We start from the raw sequence: 18,401 nt of genomic DNA on the forward strand, positions 1-18,401 counted from the left end.
TAGATTAGCGAGAGGGGAGGAGGGAGGGCGGTGCGTCTGCTCCTCGATCCCCAGACATGCCCGGGGAGGAGAGGGAGTTATGGGCTAGCTTATAAGGCTTTGGTCCATCTAACTGTATATACGCGTTTTCTTGAGGTAATATGGGCTAGTTTGAGAAGAACAAAACCGTAAGGACTTAGTGTTCAAGGCGAAAAATGTGTACAATGGAGACCTAGCCATTACAACAATGTCATCCAATGGCAGGGGATCGAGGAGCAAGAAAAACACATTTAGCGAAGCATGGAACGTGCTCAAGGGGAATTGGGTATCGGGACATCGCCATGTCACTGGTGAGCTCACTGGCAGAGCCTCAACGGAACTATCGGGATGCTGCCACATCCCCAGTGAGCTGGAGATCCTCGAGCATGTCCCAGTCACAAGCGAGTTCTCAGAAAAGCTCTAAGAAGAGCTCATCGGTGGAGTCTCAGTGGAGATCCTCCAGCGTCAGCCAAGGCGACGACCATTATCACAACTCTGGTGAAGACGATCCATGGCGAGCAAGCTACAGGCATGGCGCTCTTCGCCTATTCTGGTGATTACGATCAAGGGCGAGTGAGATTGTACCCGCAACCACCCCAGCAGGAATATGATTATTCTTATCACACTATCAGGGGGCAGTATTATTCTTGAGGTCTTGACAATGTCAATAGTTACGTCCACGACGACGCGTCCGTTCCATCATATCTGCCCCCGCATACTTCTTATGGTTATCACTGTCCATCCGAGTCTCCCCCGAATAATTGTGCGGTGATGTGAGATGCCTAATATAGTGTGCCTATAGTTGCTTTTACTAATATCTGGTGAAGTACGGGATGAGCTAGGGGCATGGTTGAGCCTTTGGTTTGTTAGCTTTCGCTTGTGAATCTCAGTGAAGTTTCTTGTTTTAGTTAATGGTTTCGAACGTGATGGAGATTGATTGAAATGGCTTTGCCAGTTAATGAAGGTTTATATATTTATTTTATGAAGTTTCATCTAGTTCGTAGATGCTAAAAAGTTCTATTAAAATTTAACTAAATTTAGGGGCACTTAATTCCATCAATTGTCTACGGTTCTACTTCTATGGACAGATGTTCCCTCACCAATCATTTATCACAAAAATTAAACCAAATGAAAAACGATTTATAAAAATAGTTTAAAAAAGAAAAAGAAAATTGGCCGCGCCATTCTTGAAAATTCCTCATTCTTCAAGGAAGACCTTTAAGGATCCGAGCTTTCTTGTGATCCTTCGTGTTCAAACTTCAAGTAGCTTTGAATGTGCAGATATACATTGAAATTTGTCTTTCCAGATGCTTATGGCATCTCCATTGAGATGCATATACATGGAGGAGAAACTTTTCAAGCTCATCCATTTAAAAATTGGGCTCCTTTCTTGATGAAATTCAGTGGACGAAGACGAGAGAAAACGTTTCCAGTTAAAAAGATCAAAACCGAAAATAATCTCCACTCAGTCCGTCGGAAGTAATTGAATTGTTGATATATCGACATAAAAATGAAGCAGGAAATGTTAGATTAAATGTAAACTAAAACCTTATGATCCCGATTATCAATCACAGATAAATTCGTACAGAATTTGGGATCGATTTGCTGAAACGTAAAAATCAACATACCTCCAGTCATCGATAAAAATTTGCAAAAGCGGAAAACTTCAAAACCTTGGACGGATTCACGCAACACGATCCGATCTTCAATATGAAGAACACCAGATCTGTACGTCATGTTCTACTAGCCAATACCCCTCAAATCTGATGGTGCGTTTTCTGTAATGATAGGGTTTGAATTAGACGACTTGACATTTTATTCCGTTTATTATGTTATAGACATCTTCCATCAAGACCGTTATGGTAACATATTAACGAGCAAATATCACGTAATAGATGTGGGTGATAAACTGGGCAATAAATCGGAACTAATTGAGAATATAATATTGGGATCATATTTAGAATAATAAATATATTACAACATTCTCCCACTTGATCCCAATATTCCATTAAATGAAATATTAACTCAAACCCACATAAACTTCGTACTAAAATAAAACACATGAATCATGATAATGAGTCCTCTTAGAGTAAGTATTATCTTTCATGTATCACAATGCATTTCATTAGCTCATATGCGATCAAATAACTTAATGAATAAATCTTCTGTTTACTCTAGGTCAAATGTAATTGTTTCTCTCAGAATAATTGAATGTATACAAGTGTATTGAGAAAAACATTATAAATGAATAAAAGTCTCACAATTCTTTCATATAATTTTTTTTTTACCTAATTGGGCCAATACCCATTCTAAATACATGATTCTTATAACTCATTGGTGGCATGCCTTTAGTTAAAGAATCAGCTATCACCAGTCCAGTGCTTAAGTGTTCTATGATCACTTTCTTCTCTTTAACACGTTCTCTGATGACTAAATACTTGATGTCGATGTGCTTGCTTCAACTACCACTTTTGTGGTTCTTAGCCACAAAAACTGTAGCTGAATTGTCGCAAAATATTCTTAATGGCCTAGCAATGGAATCCACAACTCTAAGCTCCGATATGAAACTTTTCAATCACACACCATGTGAGGTGGTCTCAAAATAGAAAACAAACTCTGCCTCCATAGTGGAAGTGGCAACCAAGGTCTGTTTTGCACTCCTCTAGGATACAGCTCCACCAACAAAGTTTGAATTCGAGTAACCAACTACCTCCAAGGTGTTCGTCCGTCTATACATAAGTATGTATCCCTTTGTTCCTTGAAGGTACCTCATTACCTTCTTTGCAGCTCTCCAACGGTCCATACCTAGATTACTTTATATATACTCAACATTCCCATAGCAAAGGCTATGTCAAATCGAGTGCAAACTTAAGCATATATCAAGCTTCTGACAGCAGAAGCATATGGAATGTTCTTCATTCGTTCCCTTTCAAAATCGTCCTTTGGGCATTGGTTTAAATTAAACCTATCACCTTTCACAATCGGTGCTATATCTGGTGAACAATCTTTCATCCGAAACCTCTCTAAGACCTTATTGATATAGGTTTCTTGAGATAGTCCTAATATATCTCGAGATCTATCTCTATGGATCTTAATGCCAATGACATAAGACGCTTTATCAATATCCTTTATATCAAAACTCTTAGAGAGAAATTGTTTCCCTTCATATAACAACCCCTTATCATTGGTTGTAAGTAAAATGTTATCTACATATAGCATAGGGAAACAAATTTTGCTCCCATTAACCTTTTGGTATATACATTGATCAATGATATTCTCTATAAAACCGAATGAAGAGATAACCTCATGGAATCTTAAGTACTATTGGCGGGATGCTTGTTTTAAGCCATATAGAGACATTTTAAGCTTGCATACCAAATGTTCACCAATATTAGAAAATAATCATTCTAGTTATTTCATGTAAACCACTTCTTTCAATTTTCTATTGAAGAACGCCATTTTCGCATCTATTTGATGTAACTTCATATCAAAATGAGCAACTAATGCCAAAATAATACGAAGAGAATCTTTCTTGAATACAGGAGAAAACGTCTCCGTGTAATTGATCCATTCCTTTTTAGTGAATTCCTTGGCAACGAATTTGGCTTTGTATCTCTCAATATTGCCTAATGAATCATTCTTAGTTTTGAAGACTCATTTACAACTAATAGCCTTCACACCATCGAGCAATTCAACTATATCCCAGACTTCATTTGATGCCATAGAATTCATCTCTTCCTTCATGGCCTTGTACCATAAATTGGATTTATCACAACTCATGACTTGTGAAAACGTCTCGGGATCACTTTCAGCTCCAACATTATAGTCAATTTTTTGTAGATACACAATGTAATCATTAGGGATTGCTGATTTCTTCATTCTAGTAGACCTTCTTAATGTTGCATCAACATCCTCCTGAGGAGTTTGTTGTTCAACTGAAAGTTCAATAGTATCTGGTAATTGCTGAATAGTTGGGTCTATCGAATCAACATTAGTAAGTTATGGATCTTCAATGATTGATTGCTCAACGATCGGTTGAATTGAAGGTGTATTGTAAACATTAACCAATCAAGTACCTGAGGTAGAAGGTTGAGTATCTAAATGATCTTCTTCGGGAACAAAGTCCCTGAATTGATCGTTCCCATTAACCAGGGCATTCTCAAGAAATTTAACATTTCTTGATTCCACAAACCTAATGGTGTGAGATGGACAATAAAATCTGTATTATTTGGACTTTTCGGCATATCCAAAGAAATACTCATTTATAGTCTTTGGATCTAACTTTTTTTTTTCCTGTGGATTGTAGACTTTTACTTCAGATGAGCATCCCCAAACACGTACATGTCACAAACTCGGTTTTCAACATTTGAATAACTCAAAAGGCGTCTTTGGAACAGCCTTGGTTGGAACTCGGTTTAATATGTACACAACCGTTTTAAGAGCCTTAGTCCACAAAAATTTAGGAAGTTTGGAGCTGCTGAGCATACTCCGCACCATGTCCAATAATGTTCATTTTTTTTTCTGCGACACCATTTTGGTCTAGTGAACTAGACATAGTGTATTAAGCAATAATCTCATGCTCTTCAAAAAACTTCGCAAATGAACCAGGTGCTTATCCATCTTCAATGTATCTACCATAATATTCCCCACCTCTATCTGATCTTACGATGCCGCATTGTTTTTCTACTTCGGTTTTAAATACTTTAAAGGCATTTAACGCTTTGTGCTTATTACAAAGCATATAAATACATGAATCGTGAACAATCGTCTATGAAAGAAATGAAGTATCTGACCATTTGAGTCCATATCCGGACTACAAATATCTGTATATATGATTTTTAATATTTTTGTATTCCTCTTAGCACCTTTCTTTGACTTGTTGGTACATTTTCCCTTTATACAATCCACACAAGTGTCATAATTAGTAAAATCCAGAGTATTAAGTACTTTATCATTTACTAGTCGCTTAATTCTATCAATAGAGATATGTCCCAACCTCCGGTGCCACAACATAGATGAATCCTCATTTACAGCACATCGTTTTATACTAGCATTATCGTGAACATGCATCGCATTATTAATTACATTGTCTAGTAAATTAATTCGAAAGAGACCGTTAAACAAAATACCACTCTCAACAATTTCAGATTTATACGATAAATTGAATGTTGAATATAAAAATTCAAAGGAGTATCCCTAAGGCACAAGTCTTGAAACTGAAATTAAATTCCTAGAAAAACTAGGAATATAAAGGTCATTTCTAAAATTAAAACAAAACCACTACCGAGAACTAATCTGCATGTCCTAATAGCTTCCACGCGCGAGCACATCTTGTTTCTTGAATAGATGCTTTGTTCACTTTCCACTTGTTTCCACCGGTTCTAAAAACCCTACAAGGAATTCGAAATGTGGATTGTAGAACCAGAATCAATCCACCAAGTGTTGTGACCCACATCAACCATATTAGATTCATAACAAACAGATGAGAGTTGGTTATCTTTCTTTTTTAGCAGGCCTTAAATTTGGCACAATTCTTCTTCACGTGCCCCTTCTTTTTACAGAAGAAACGCTTGAATTTCTTTTTAATGCCAACTCGGGGAGGTAGAGGCATGTTACCTTTTCCCTTTTGCTTGCCTTGCTCTTTATACTTATCATGTGTTGTCATATGGTCATGAGTTCATTGATTGACCATTTAGTTTTATGTGTATTGTAAGAGATTTTGAAATGGGCATACTCTTGTAGGAGAGTATTTAGAATATAATATACAAGAAAAAAATATGATATCCCAACCTGAAGATTTTTCAGCTGAGCTGCAATGTCCCTCATCTTCATGATGTGCTCACGCGCACCTCTTACACTGGTAAGTTTCAAAGATGAGAACTTCATAATCAGGGTCATGGCATGCACCTTCTCTAAAGACTCAAATTGTGCATTAATAGCCTCCAGCAATTTCTTGGCATTGTTATGCTGAATGACTAAACCACGAATACTAGCAGAGAGTTTTATCTTTATGTACATCACACTGGGACGGTTGGACCGCTCCCATTGTGCATAATGTGTATGTTCAATATGAGTACTATTTTCAATAGATTCAGGTGGTTCGTCAGACCTTAGTACATAATCAAGATCCATGCACCCCAATTGAAGAAGAATCGATTCCTTTCATTCTTTATAGTTATTCCTATTAAGCTTGGAAACAATTATACCAGAACTAATCGTAGGTGGTAAAACTGCATCATAATTAAAGAAAACTTATGTATCAACATATTTGAGGCAAATAAACTTAAATAAAACATGTTATAAAATATGGATCACATAACATCAATAACTATCTGTGGGCTAAGTTTCTAATTTAAATTGATTCATAATTACTTAATGATGAAACTATCAAATTATATTCTCTTCTTTAATCCCTATGGGTAACTTAAGAAAGATAAAATAATATTTCATCATAATTAATCACATTAATATATTGAAAATTCCCGTGGGATAAAATTCATAATATTAATATGACTAATCACAATTATAATATTTGACTATATGTGATCCAAAGGCTTTTAATGTATATAACTTAATATAATCAAAGATGCTATGGCTAATCTTTAATTAATTAAATATATACGGATCACTAGACATTTAATTTTATGAGAAAATATTCATAAAATTGCACGTTAGGGTAAAACGGTAAAATCACGTGCAAAGGGGTAAAACTGGAATTTTGCACGCAAGGCCGGAATAGGAATTTTACTTTTAAGGGGTAAAATAGGAATTTGCACGCGCCTAAAGCCTTCTTTTCGGGCTTTCTTCTTTTCCGCCGTTCCTTCCGCCGCGACTAACTTTGTTCTGCTGCCTGGATTCCTCCCACAGCCCATGTCCGACCAAATTGATTGATGGGTTTCGAAGAGAACGTCGGGACGAACGAATAATTTCAAGATCAGGCAAAAACGACCAACATATTGACTGGAATTAAGCCTAAAACAATCTGCCCTAAAAACCCTAACCACCAAAATTTCACTGTTCGATTAACCTCCGATGATCAATAATATGCCGAAAAATTTAAGGGCTTTTCTTCCTAATGGCAGTGTGGCCATGCAGATCCATTATCGTGTGGTGGGTCGCCCAAATTTGGCCAAAATTTTAAATTCTGTTCTAAGTCATAAAAATCCGAATTTACCCATACATAATTCAATGAAAATAAATAAAAATTCCAAAAATTTCACCAAGGTAGAGATTGTAAACATGCTTTGATACCAACTATTAGATTAAATGTAAACTAAAACCTGACGATCCCAATTATCAATCACAGATTATTTCGTACAGAATTCTGGATCGATTTGCAGAAACGTAAAGATCAACATACCTTAAGCTCTTCACCAAAAAAAAACATACCTTAAGCCATCAATGAAAATTTGCAAAAGCAGAAAACTTCAAAACCTTGGACGGATCCACGTAGCACAATCGATCTTCAATATGGAGAACACCAGATCTGTACGTCATATTCTATTAGCCCATACCCCTCAAACCTAATGGTGTGTTTTCTGCAGTGATAGGGTTTGAACTAAACGACCTGACGTTTTATTCCATTTCTTATGTTACCGACATCTTTCATTAAGACCGTTACAGTAACATATTAACGGGCAAATATCACGTAATAAATGTGGGTGATAAATTAGGCAATAAATCGGAACTAATTGAGAATATAATATTGGGATCATATTTAGAATAATAAATATATTACAACGGGAAAGAGATTTATTTATTTCAATAGCTTCTTTAGTGAAGATTATAGTAATCTATTTATAAATTTTATGAAGTGACTATCCGAAAAAACAAAATATTACACATATCAATGACGATCAATGAAAACCATTCGAAAATATGCATAATCAAATGAACATAGTGCACAATTATGAGAGATATACAAAACCAATGGAGATTTAAAGAATCTACTTTATATAAAGACATAGAAGAAGTCAATTGTAGAATATATTAGCAGTCTTATCAACCAAAGAAGTGGAGACAAGATGCACAATGTCATGAAGCACATGATAACACGTGAAACGATAGTCTCTTTCAATATGTTTGGTGCTTTTATAAATAAATAAAAACATTATTATATGCTGTTCGGGTCCAATTATCATAATAAATAAGTATTTTGTTGTTAAGATGACACATATATGTCCTTTAATAACCATTACAAATACAGTAATTTTGATGTTGTATTAGCAAAAGCATGATATTCAGCTTTCATGCTAGATGAAGCGACAATGGTCTATTTATTGTTATGCTATAAGATAAGTGAGTTACTTAGAAAGTAGTGAAGTAATAATCAAGAGGGTCTCCTGCCCATCAAATTTAGTTAAAAAGATTGAACTAAAAAATGATCTCCACCCAATCCATTAGAAGCAGGTGAATCACTTAGTTCAATGGAAGAACCGCTACATGAATAATGGGTAAGGGAGTCTGTCTCGGGAAATAAACTACGAATCCATTAAGGCTCCCTTCGTTTCGTGAAACACAATTTCTAGAAAAAGTATTTTTGGATTTTCCGACATTCCTTTCCTGAAAAATGAACTAATCGAGGAAAACATTTTCCATTAGCAAAAAAGAGTTTTCTAAAATAGAGAAAATGTTTTCCACTTTTCAAGATGAAGAAAACATTTTTCTTACTCATTTTCTCTTATCTCATACCTATGTTAACCTTTTCATCTTTTTTCCTAAAAAATCCAATTTTTAATTATTTTTCTTTTTTTTTTTTTTTTTTTATTTTTCTCTTTCAAGCTCGAGACTCATTGGAATTTGGCAAGCCTTAAGCTCACCTACGGCCAATCACTGGCCATCACCGTGGTTGATCAAAAAGAAGAATAAAAAAAAAGAAAGAAAAAATAAAAATAATTTAAAAATTGATTTTAAGAAATAAAAAAATTATTGAAAAAGAGTGCATGGAGGAAAACATTTTCCTTACCAAATAACAGAAAATATTTTATAATTCATTTTCAAATTTCAGCTGCAAACTACAAAATGGCTATCTTCTTGAAAAATGGCTTCCTAGAAAACAATTTCTAGAAATGTTACATTTTCCGTGAAACAAATAGAATCTTAATTAAAAAATGATTCGTTCGACATAGCTTGGAGCTAGGTCTCTCTGTCCATTGGGCAACCAAGAATGCAATCCTAAAGTGCCATTATTATTATTTTGCCCCCGATTTCAAATGCAAGTAGGCCTTCAAAAAAGGGGCTCGAAATGTTCTTATTTTCTTAAATAAGAGCTCGAAGTGAACCTTATTTCAAATAAACGCCTGAAGTGCCATCGTTTTATCAAATAAAGGACTGAAGTGAATATTATTTTAAATAAATGCCTGAAATGGCTATGCCAGTTTCAAACAATAGCCTAAAGTAATTATGTCTGTTTCAAATAAGAACTTTCTCTTCTTCTTCTTCTTCTTTTTTTTCTGGTTCTTCTTCTTCCTCTTCGCCCTTTGGCCGAAGGGTTGGGCAAGGGTTGCCTTACCCAATTCGATGAGCACCACCCATGTCGGCCACAAATGAGGAACGGCCTCACTTGGGCGAGGCCACCCTTGCCCTGGGGGAGGCTGCCCCTTGCGGCCATCTACAAGGGCTCGTCGACCTCATCGGCCACGGGTGAGGGTGGCCTCGCTCACAACCGGCGAGGGCTTGCAGGCCCTTGTCGGCCATTCCTAGCGGCCAGCAAGATTGTTGACCCTTTGCAATGAAAAAAGAAGAAAAAAGAAAAGAAAATGTGGATGAAAACTCCTTGACCGGTTGGAAAATTTAGCCGGCCAACAACCGCCGAACTCGGGCCCTTATTTGAAACAACAATGGCTACATCAGACCCTTATTTAAAACAACCAAGACCACTTCAAGTCTTTATTTGAAACAAGGTCTACTTCAGATTTTTATTTGAAAAATGAGGCACTTCAAGTTAGGGGTGTGCATGGTCCGGGCGGGCGGTTCCCGATCTAGAACCGGGAATCGCTTTGCTAAAGACCGGTTCGAAAAATTGGAACCGAGATTCACTTGTTTATTGCATGGATCCACATGGGAACCGGACTGGCCAGTCCAGGTTCCCTGTGTGGATCCATGGAACCGGTCTTGACGCGAAATAATTTTGGTTTTCAACAAAGAACGACTATGTAACATCAAGGCAAGCCAAAGAAAGAAAAACCAAATTTAAGTACGTGGAGATGCGGACGGTGGGAGAAATAAACGCAGCAAAATGGCGATAGGATTAGGAGCCGAAGACGAAGGGAGTGAGATGAGATCTACGATTTATTTTAGTAATTTTTTTTTAATATTAAAAGGTTCCAGTCCGGTTCGGGTGGGCGGGCGGGCGGATCCGCCCATGGGAACCGGGAACCGGACCATTACCCACCGGTTCCCATAAAGTGGAACCAGGAACCGGACCAATTCTCTCAAGAACCGCAAGTTCCGGCAGTTCCGAGTCCGGTTCGGCGGTCGGGCGGTTCCGGGTATTTTGCACACCCCTACTTCAAGCCCTTTTTGAAATTTTCTCTTTATTTTATTTTAGGTTGCAATTCTTGCCCGTGGACTGAACTAAAATATACTCTTTTTCTCTCTCTCTTTTTCCACTTAAAAAAGCCGCTTGATCAAATATGATTTATCTTGAGCAAATGCACCTTGAATCAAGGGGAAATGACTTCGCATTTCTTCAGAAGTCTTCCAAATAAAGTCAACTATTATGCATCTAATTTTTTTAATCAATATTTGTTACTAATAGGTATTCCAAATAAAATCAACTTAATAAATTTTCTTATTTTTAATTAATATTTTTTACAAATAGGTATTTCAAATGAAGTCAACTCAATAAATTAGTAAAAAAATTACAGAAAAACGAAAAAATTAACTCAACCAAAATAGAATAACTACTCAAAGTACCTTTACTTTAAAATATAAATAAGAGTGCACAAATTGCCAAAACATCATTACAAATGATAAATTGAAGAATTAAAAATGATAAAATTGATACACCCCTTCCATACAAAGGGTGCTCAGACCGTCAACTTTTATTTAGAGATCACCGAAACAGTGCTTTACCCCTAGATGTCCTAGTGCGTTTAAAATTCTAAACTCATGGCAAAAGTGTAACTAAAATTTAAAATTTTAGATAATATAATCAAATCCGAAAATTTACCAAATTGAAGCAATCAAAATTTAAGATGCTTAAAATATTACTATAATATAAATCAATAATATGTGTTGTGTTGAATGCTAAACGCGAGACAAATCGTTGATGCATGATATCACTCATTGATTGTGTAGAATTTAGGCAACATTTTTTCTTTTTTAATTTGAAACTTAGGCAACAGTTCAATAAGCGGATTTGATAATTACAACGATCCCCATAATTGTTTCATCAATATGTGATGGATGGAAAGTGAAAAAAAAAATAGAAAAAGGAGTAAAAAGAGAATAAATACATAACATTTTTTTCATAGTGTGGTGTTACTGAACTTGATGTTGACCGAGAGCAACTAAATTTCCACAAGGTGTCCAGACTGCAGCATTAATTTTACTACATATTCTCCTTGGGAGAAAATATTGGTTGTGCAGATTGTGCCAGCGTAACAAATTGAAAGCTCATCCATTGAGCAACATGTGTTCATCTTCTTGCCCTCTCTCTATTCTCCCACTTTTTTGCAAGCCACGGATGCCTCTCTCCTCCATAAACCCCTTCTCCTTCGGCCCTCCCCCTCACTTGCACGGGGCACAACAACGTTATTCAACCCACCTCTCCTTCACTTGAGCTCGACCTTTGTGCCTCCCCCACCGACAACAGTTCCACCATTGAAATCTTCCACTGTCCCCGCAGCCCTTGGATCCAAGAACAAGCCTAAGTCTCCCGTGCTCCTTGTTATCACTCACGAGCCCAAGTCCCTCCACATCTTCGGGATTTGACAAGGGCTCAGTCCTTGCCAGATTCAGCACGAGCGACCCTTGCCCTAGCTGGGGGCGTCAACCTCATCGAATCCTCTTGTCAAATTCGGCGAGAGCGACCCTGGCTTGTGGGTCAAGTACTGGCCATAGGTCAAAGGGAAAGAAAGTAATTAAAAAAAAAGAAGGTAGGAATGGCAAAGAAGAAGAAGAGAAATGGAGGTGTGATTCTGCAAGAGGAGAGAAACAAAGGAAGAATAGTATGATAAGTAAGTTTTTTAGGGACACATATCACTCAATGGATGGGCTTTCAATTTGTTGCATTGGCACAACTTGTGCGGCCAATATTTTCTCCATGTCTTGATATGGTTTAAAAATAAGTAAATGCTCGGCCCATGAACGCATGCGTGTCCATACACATGTTTTCACAATTTTATTAGTATCAGCTATATGAGATTGTGCTATAAATATAATAACGCAAAGAGGCCTAAAATCGGAAAAGCTCACCTAGAGAAACCCCGCATTATCTTGAATCAATCCCCTGGAATGGGAATGGAAGCTTTCTTGGCATCGTTTGGTTGATTGGAGCGAGGTGGAATGGAAATAAAATTGGGAATAAATTCATTACTGCATTTTTCGTTGACACGTGGGAAAGTGGAAATGAGCGATAAGGCATGGGAATGAGTTGACAGTCAAGGGTAAATTGACATGTGCACTAAGCTTTGTATTTGGTTACTGTTGTTTGGACATAATATGGCAAACATACTTACCTAATTTACTATTATATAGCAATTTAAAACGATAAAATTCCACCCATTACTACATACGTTCTAATTCCAATGTATTACCAAATGCAGTGATCTTCAAATCAATCGCTATTCTGATTCACTACAAGCAATTCCATTCCCTTCAAATTATCTCTTGCTTATGTAACAAATGGGCCAAAGAAACAAGTTAAAACTCATATGGACAACATCCTCATCTAAAATTAAGAACATATCAAAGTGCATGAACCGCAAAAATTAAGACCATGAGCGCACGCATGTCTAGTCTGTCTAATTCTATATGTATATAGTGGTAGATATGTCCAATATGACCTCACTACGTACATCCAATTTCCACTCTGGAAAACGTAATTAATTGTTTAGGCTTGTTCTTCGCTACTTATTTTTCCTCCAATTGTCTTCATGTTACCTCTTTTGGAAGCATTCAGTTGATCTACATGCATTGTTTGGATATGAAGAAATGTTTTAATAGTTCAGTTTTCATAAAAATATACCAGCTCGAGATTATCAATGGTTCGTGTATATGTAATCTTGTGTACTCAAACTAGCTAAACTCGAATGATGTTCCAATTTGGATCTAAAATACCATTGCCGGATAATTTCAATGGAATGCCATCAAATTGTTTTCCCCTAATGCTACGTTAAAGTACGTATTGCATAACTTAGATACTTTTACCCAAAATCATTCCGAAAAAAATATATCAGGACAAATTCAGAAGTTTTATAGGCGATAATCGTGGATTAATATAGTTTCGTTCCATTCTTATAGGAACTATCCAAAGGAATTCATTTCTTCACGTGGAAAGCAAACTCTGCCTTTTTTAGTCAATTGTTGACTTGGCTTTTGATTAATTATACATGACTAAATTCATTTTTGCTCAAGGTTTGCTGTTTGACATATAATATCAAAAATATATTTCAAAACTTCACCGCTACATATTTACAATACCCCGCAACATTGCACGAGAAGTAGCAAGCTTGTGCGGTTCACATTCCCCTCTGAGCACCTGGGAAAGCCTACTCTCCCGTCTAAAACTGTACAATTAAATTAGGTCAATATATCCAACTTCCATGATTTTAGGTATGTGAATGTGAATACACCAGTTGCCAAATGTAGGAAACAAAAGAAAAAGGAAATAAGTTAACCACACGGGCAGGATTGAGAGATGTGTATTTTTGCAAGCTACGTAATGTCTCCGAATATATAGTCATGAGATACGGTCCACAAACAAATGCAAGACCATACAGTATCCATTTTCCCATTTGGGACACATAATCAACTAGGCATATTGCTACATTATTCAATTGCATTCATTTAACTATATGGTAATTTAGTGTGGGATGGCGTACACATTGCATCATATAATGTACATGGAAATTTCAATATTGTTACCAGTACCCACATGATCTCATGAGATAATATTTCGAACAATCTTCTAAATCTTCTTGATATATATGCCATGCACTTGGTACCAAACTAAAAAGCATTCCGCAACTCTCCCGTTATATAAACATAGTCGACTCGCTATGTTGTACTTAATTAGTACGTCTATAATGGGGTGTGATGAGAACGTACCATTTCGTCTTGATATGCTACGATGGAAAAACATATAAAAGACTCCTAAAGACAACCGTTAAGCGTGTTGACAGAACACCGTTGAGCATGTTGGCAGAATGTACGCTCAAAGAGAAAGTTTTCATTTTCTTGTCCCATTTCCATCAAAAGAAAAAGAAGCATTTCATTTCTCTTTTACGAGAACAATTGACATTTACGCTGTGGAAACTTTCCTCGTGATTGCATTTAGACCAACGTGAAGTATTTTTGTTCGTGATTCATTCGTAATTTAACGATTGTTCCGCAGTAAATTGTTGACTGCACATCGAGAATAGGTATGTCGTCTTCCGCTGACTTTCTTCCAACACGCTATATTACTATCTTTACGAGATTTTGGAGAATTGAAGTCACAATGTCATCCAATAGCAGGGGATCGAGGAGCAAGAAAAACATATTTAGCAAAGCATGGAACGTGCTCAAGGGGAAACGGGGATCTCACGAAGCCTCATCAAGCAGGACCTATCGGGATGCCGCCACGTCACCGGCGAGCTCACTGGCAGAGCCTCAATGGAACTATTGGGACGCCACCACGTCCCTGGTGAGCTGGAGATCCTCGAGCAAGTCCCAGTCACGAGCGAGTTCTCGGAAAAGCTTTGAGAAGAGCTCACCGGTCGAGTCTCGGCGGAGATCCTCGAGCGTCAGTCAAAGCGACGACCATTATCACAATTCTGGTGAAGAAGATCCATGGCGAGCAAGCTACAGGCATGGCGCTCTGGCCTATTCCGGTGGTTACAATCAAGGGCAAGTGAGATCGTACCCGCGACCACCCCAGCAGGAATATGATTATTCTTATCACACTAGCAAAGGGCAGTATTATTCTCGAGGTCTTGACAATGTCAATAGTTACATCCGCGACGACGCGTCCGTTCCATCATTTCTGCCCCCGCAAACTTCTTATGGTTATCACCATCCATCCGAGTCTCCCTCGAATAATTGTGCGGTGATGTGAGATGCCTAATATAGTGTGGCTATAGTTGCTATTTACTAATATCCGGTGAAGTACGGGATGAGCTAGGGGCATGGTTGAGCCTTTGGTTTGTTAGCTTTCGCTTGTGAATCTCAGTGAAGTTTCTTGGGAGATTGATTGAAATGGCTTTGCCAGTTAATGAAGATTATATATTTATTTTATGAAGTTTCATCTAGTTCGTAGATGCTAAAAAGTTCTATTAAAATTTTACTAAAATTAAGGGCACTTAATTCCATCAATTGTCTAGGGTTCTACTTCTATGGATAGATGTTCTCTCACCAATCATTTATCACAAAAACTAAACCAAATGATAAACGATTTATAAAAATAGTTTAAAAAGAAAAAGAAAATTGGCCACGCCATTCTTGAAAATTCTTCATTCTTCAAGGAAGACCTTTAAGGATCCAAGCTTTCTTGTGATCCTACGTGTTCAAACTTCAAGTAGCTTTGAATGTGTAGATATACATTGAAATTCGTCTTTCCAGATGTTTATGGCATCTCCATTGAGATGCATATACATGGAGGAGAAACTTTTCAAGCTCATCCATTTAAAAATTGGGCTCCTTGCTTGATGAAATTCAGTGGACGAAGACGAGAGAAAGCGTTTCCAGTTAAAAAGATCAAAACCGAAAATATCTCCACTCAGTCCGTCGCAAGTAATTGAATTGTTGATATATCGACATAATAATGAAGAAGGAAATGTTAGATTAAATGTAAACTAAAACACGACGATCCCGATTATCAATCACAAATAAATTCATACAGAATTCAGGATCGATTTGCAAAAACGTAAAGATCAACATACCTCCGGCCATTGATGAAAATTTGCAAAAACAGAAAACTTCAAAACCTTAGACGGATCCACATAGCACGATTGATCTTCAATATGGAGAACACTAGATATGTACGTCATGTTCTACTAGCCATTACCCCTCAAACCTAATGTGTGTTTTCTATAGTGATAGGGTTTGAACTAGATGATTTTGTTCCAACTCTTAGACATCTTCCATCAAAACCGTTATTGATAACTCTATAAAAATAGAGTTATTTGACCTATTTTAGGCAACAATTAATGCATTATCTATGAAAAAATATTTGGATTTCCTTTTGATTATTTGAATTTTCCTTGTTTATGCAGAATAATAAGATATGGAGAAGATAAGGAAAAGAATGGCAATTATCAGTAATTCAAATAAAAGCGGTAGTGGAAAAGTGGAAATATCAAATCAGGAAATTCTTGATTTTATTCCCTAATGTTATCTATAAGCATTGGGAGATAGATATTTTAGATTTCCTATAAATAGGAAGAGAGACAGCTAGGGTTTTTAGGGTTGGAGTTAGATCGTTTTTCATTCTTCTGAGAGTTTTTTCAGATCGTTTTTCATTCTTCGAGAGTTTTTTCAAGTATTTTGAAGAAAAGACAAAAGTGGTGACAGAATTCTTGTCCTTTGATTCAAGATGCTAGGTTTGATCTATATTTTTATTTTTATTTCTTATTCTACTATGTTCTAATTTTCTTTTGTTAGGCTACGATGTAGCCTAACCATGATAATATGAATTTCATGATTTTTATATTTTACAATTGATTTTATTCATGTGAGTTATATATTATTGCGTTTAATGCTTTTGAATGACTGGCCACCACTTGAATGATTTGATGTGCATGTTTGAGACGAGAGGTGATAATATGCAATTGCTCATTATAATATATAACCATGAATTAAACGTGGATAGAAATAACCGCGTTATTTGTGTAACTTTCGGTGATAAGGTGATCCAAAAGACTCATTGTAAACCGGGAATATTCATAGTTTTTAATGCACTCATGTTTATTTTAATTCACATAGAGATATAGTGGATTAATAAGCTGAGTAGGTTTGCTATACCTAGAGATAGGATAGTAAATAGATTAGGAAATTCCGCTATCACATGTTTGATATCGTTCTTGTATTCACAATAATCTGAAATTCATATCTAGTGGTTATGGTGAAATCGGATGCTTTAACATATTTATCTGATTGATTTTATTGCATTTAGTCTTCAAGTTTTGTTTTTAATTTATTCTAAATTATATTTTGATTTGTTAGATAAATTTTAGAATTAATCTATTTTAGTATTTCATTAGTTTATTAATCATCGATCTCCGTGGGACGATACTTTTTCTCATCATTATATTACTTATTCGATACGTGCACTTGCGTTTAGAATTTCACGAACAGTTATGGTAACATATTAACGGGCAAATATCACATAATAGATGTGGGTGATAAATTGGAAAATAAATCGAAACTAATTGGGAATATAATATTGGGATCATATTTAGAATAATAAATATATTACAACAGGAGAGAGATTTATTTATTTCAATAGCTTCTTTAGTGAAGATTATAGTAATCTATTTATAAATTTTATAAAGTGACCATCCGAAAAAACAAAATATTACACAAAGTAATGACGATCAATGAAAACCATTTGAAAATATGCATAATCAAATGAACATGGTGCACAATTCTGAGAAATATACAAAACCAATGGCTATGAAGCACGGACACGTTGCCCGTGCTTCGTGTCGTGTCGACATGTGTCGGAGCGTGTCGGACATGTCGACATGCTCGGACACGCCGGACACGCGGTCAACTTTTCTTGACACGCGTGTCAATGCGTGTCCGGGAAGACTCCGGGTGGAGGCGAGGGAGGGGAGGGAGCAAAGGCCGCGAGCAACGGTGAGAGATGGCCAGAGAGAGGAAGAGAAGAGGAAGGGATCGAGGCCCGAGGGGGCGGTGGCGGCGACGGCATCTCCTCCTCCTCAGCGTCGCGTCCACTCCATCGTCGGAAGTTGAGAAACGATACGAGGTGCGAAAGAGGGGAGTGAGGTCTGCTGTCTGCGTGTTTGTCTTGGTCCAATGTTTTTTGTGCGAGCAGTAGAAGGAGGAAAAAGAGGGTCGCTAGGGTTTGTGATAATGGAATAAAAATAATAAAAGAGGGGGACGATGGCGTGTCTTTTGAGTTTTGGGGGAGGGGAAGTGAGGCTAACAGCTTGTCGTCGGTGGTTTCGGGAGGGAAAAAAGTAAAATAAGTTTGGGGTGGAGGGAAATGGACAAAG

The 18,401-nt window shown here is 36.9% G+C and overlaps 1 protein-coding gene across 1 annotated transcript in view; it reads left to right on the forward strand.

Annotated features, from left to right (window-relative positions):
• Positions 1-18,401, forward strand: part of LOC104416399 (putative disease resistance protein At3g14460) — a 55,108-nt gene that overhangs the window by 12,475 nt on the left and 24,232 nt on the right. The window lies entirely within an intron of this gene.

The sequence above is a fragment of the Eucalyptus grandis genome, chromosome 8 (assembly GCF_016545825.1).
Source record: "Eucalyptus grandis isolate ANBG69807.140 chromosome 8, ASM1654582v1, whole genome shotgun sequence".
NCBI classification, from domain to species: Eukaryota; Viridiplantae; Streptophyta; class Magnoliopsida; order Myrtales; family Myrtaceae; genus Eucalyptus; species Eucalyptus grandis.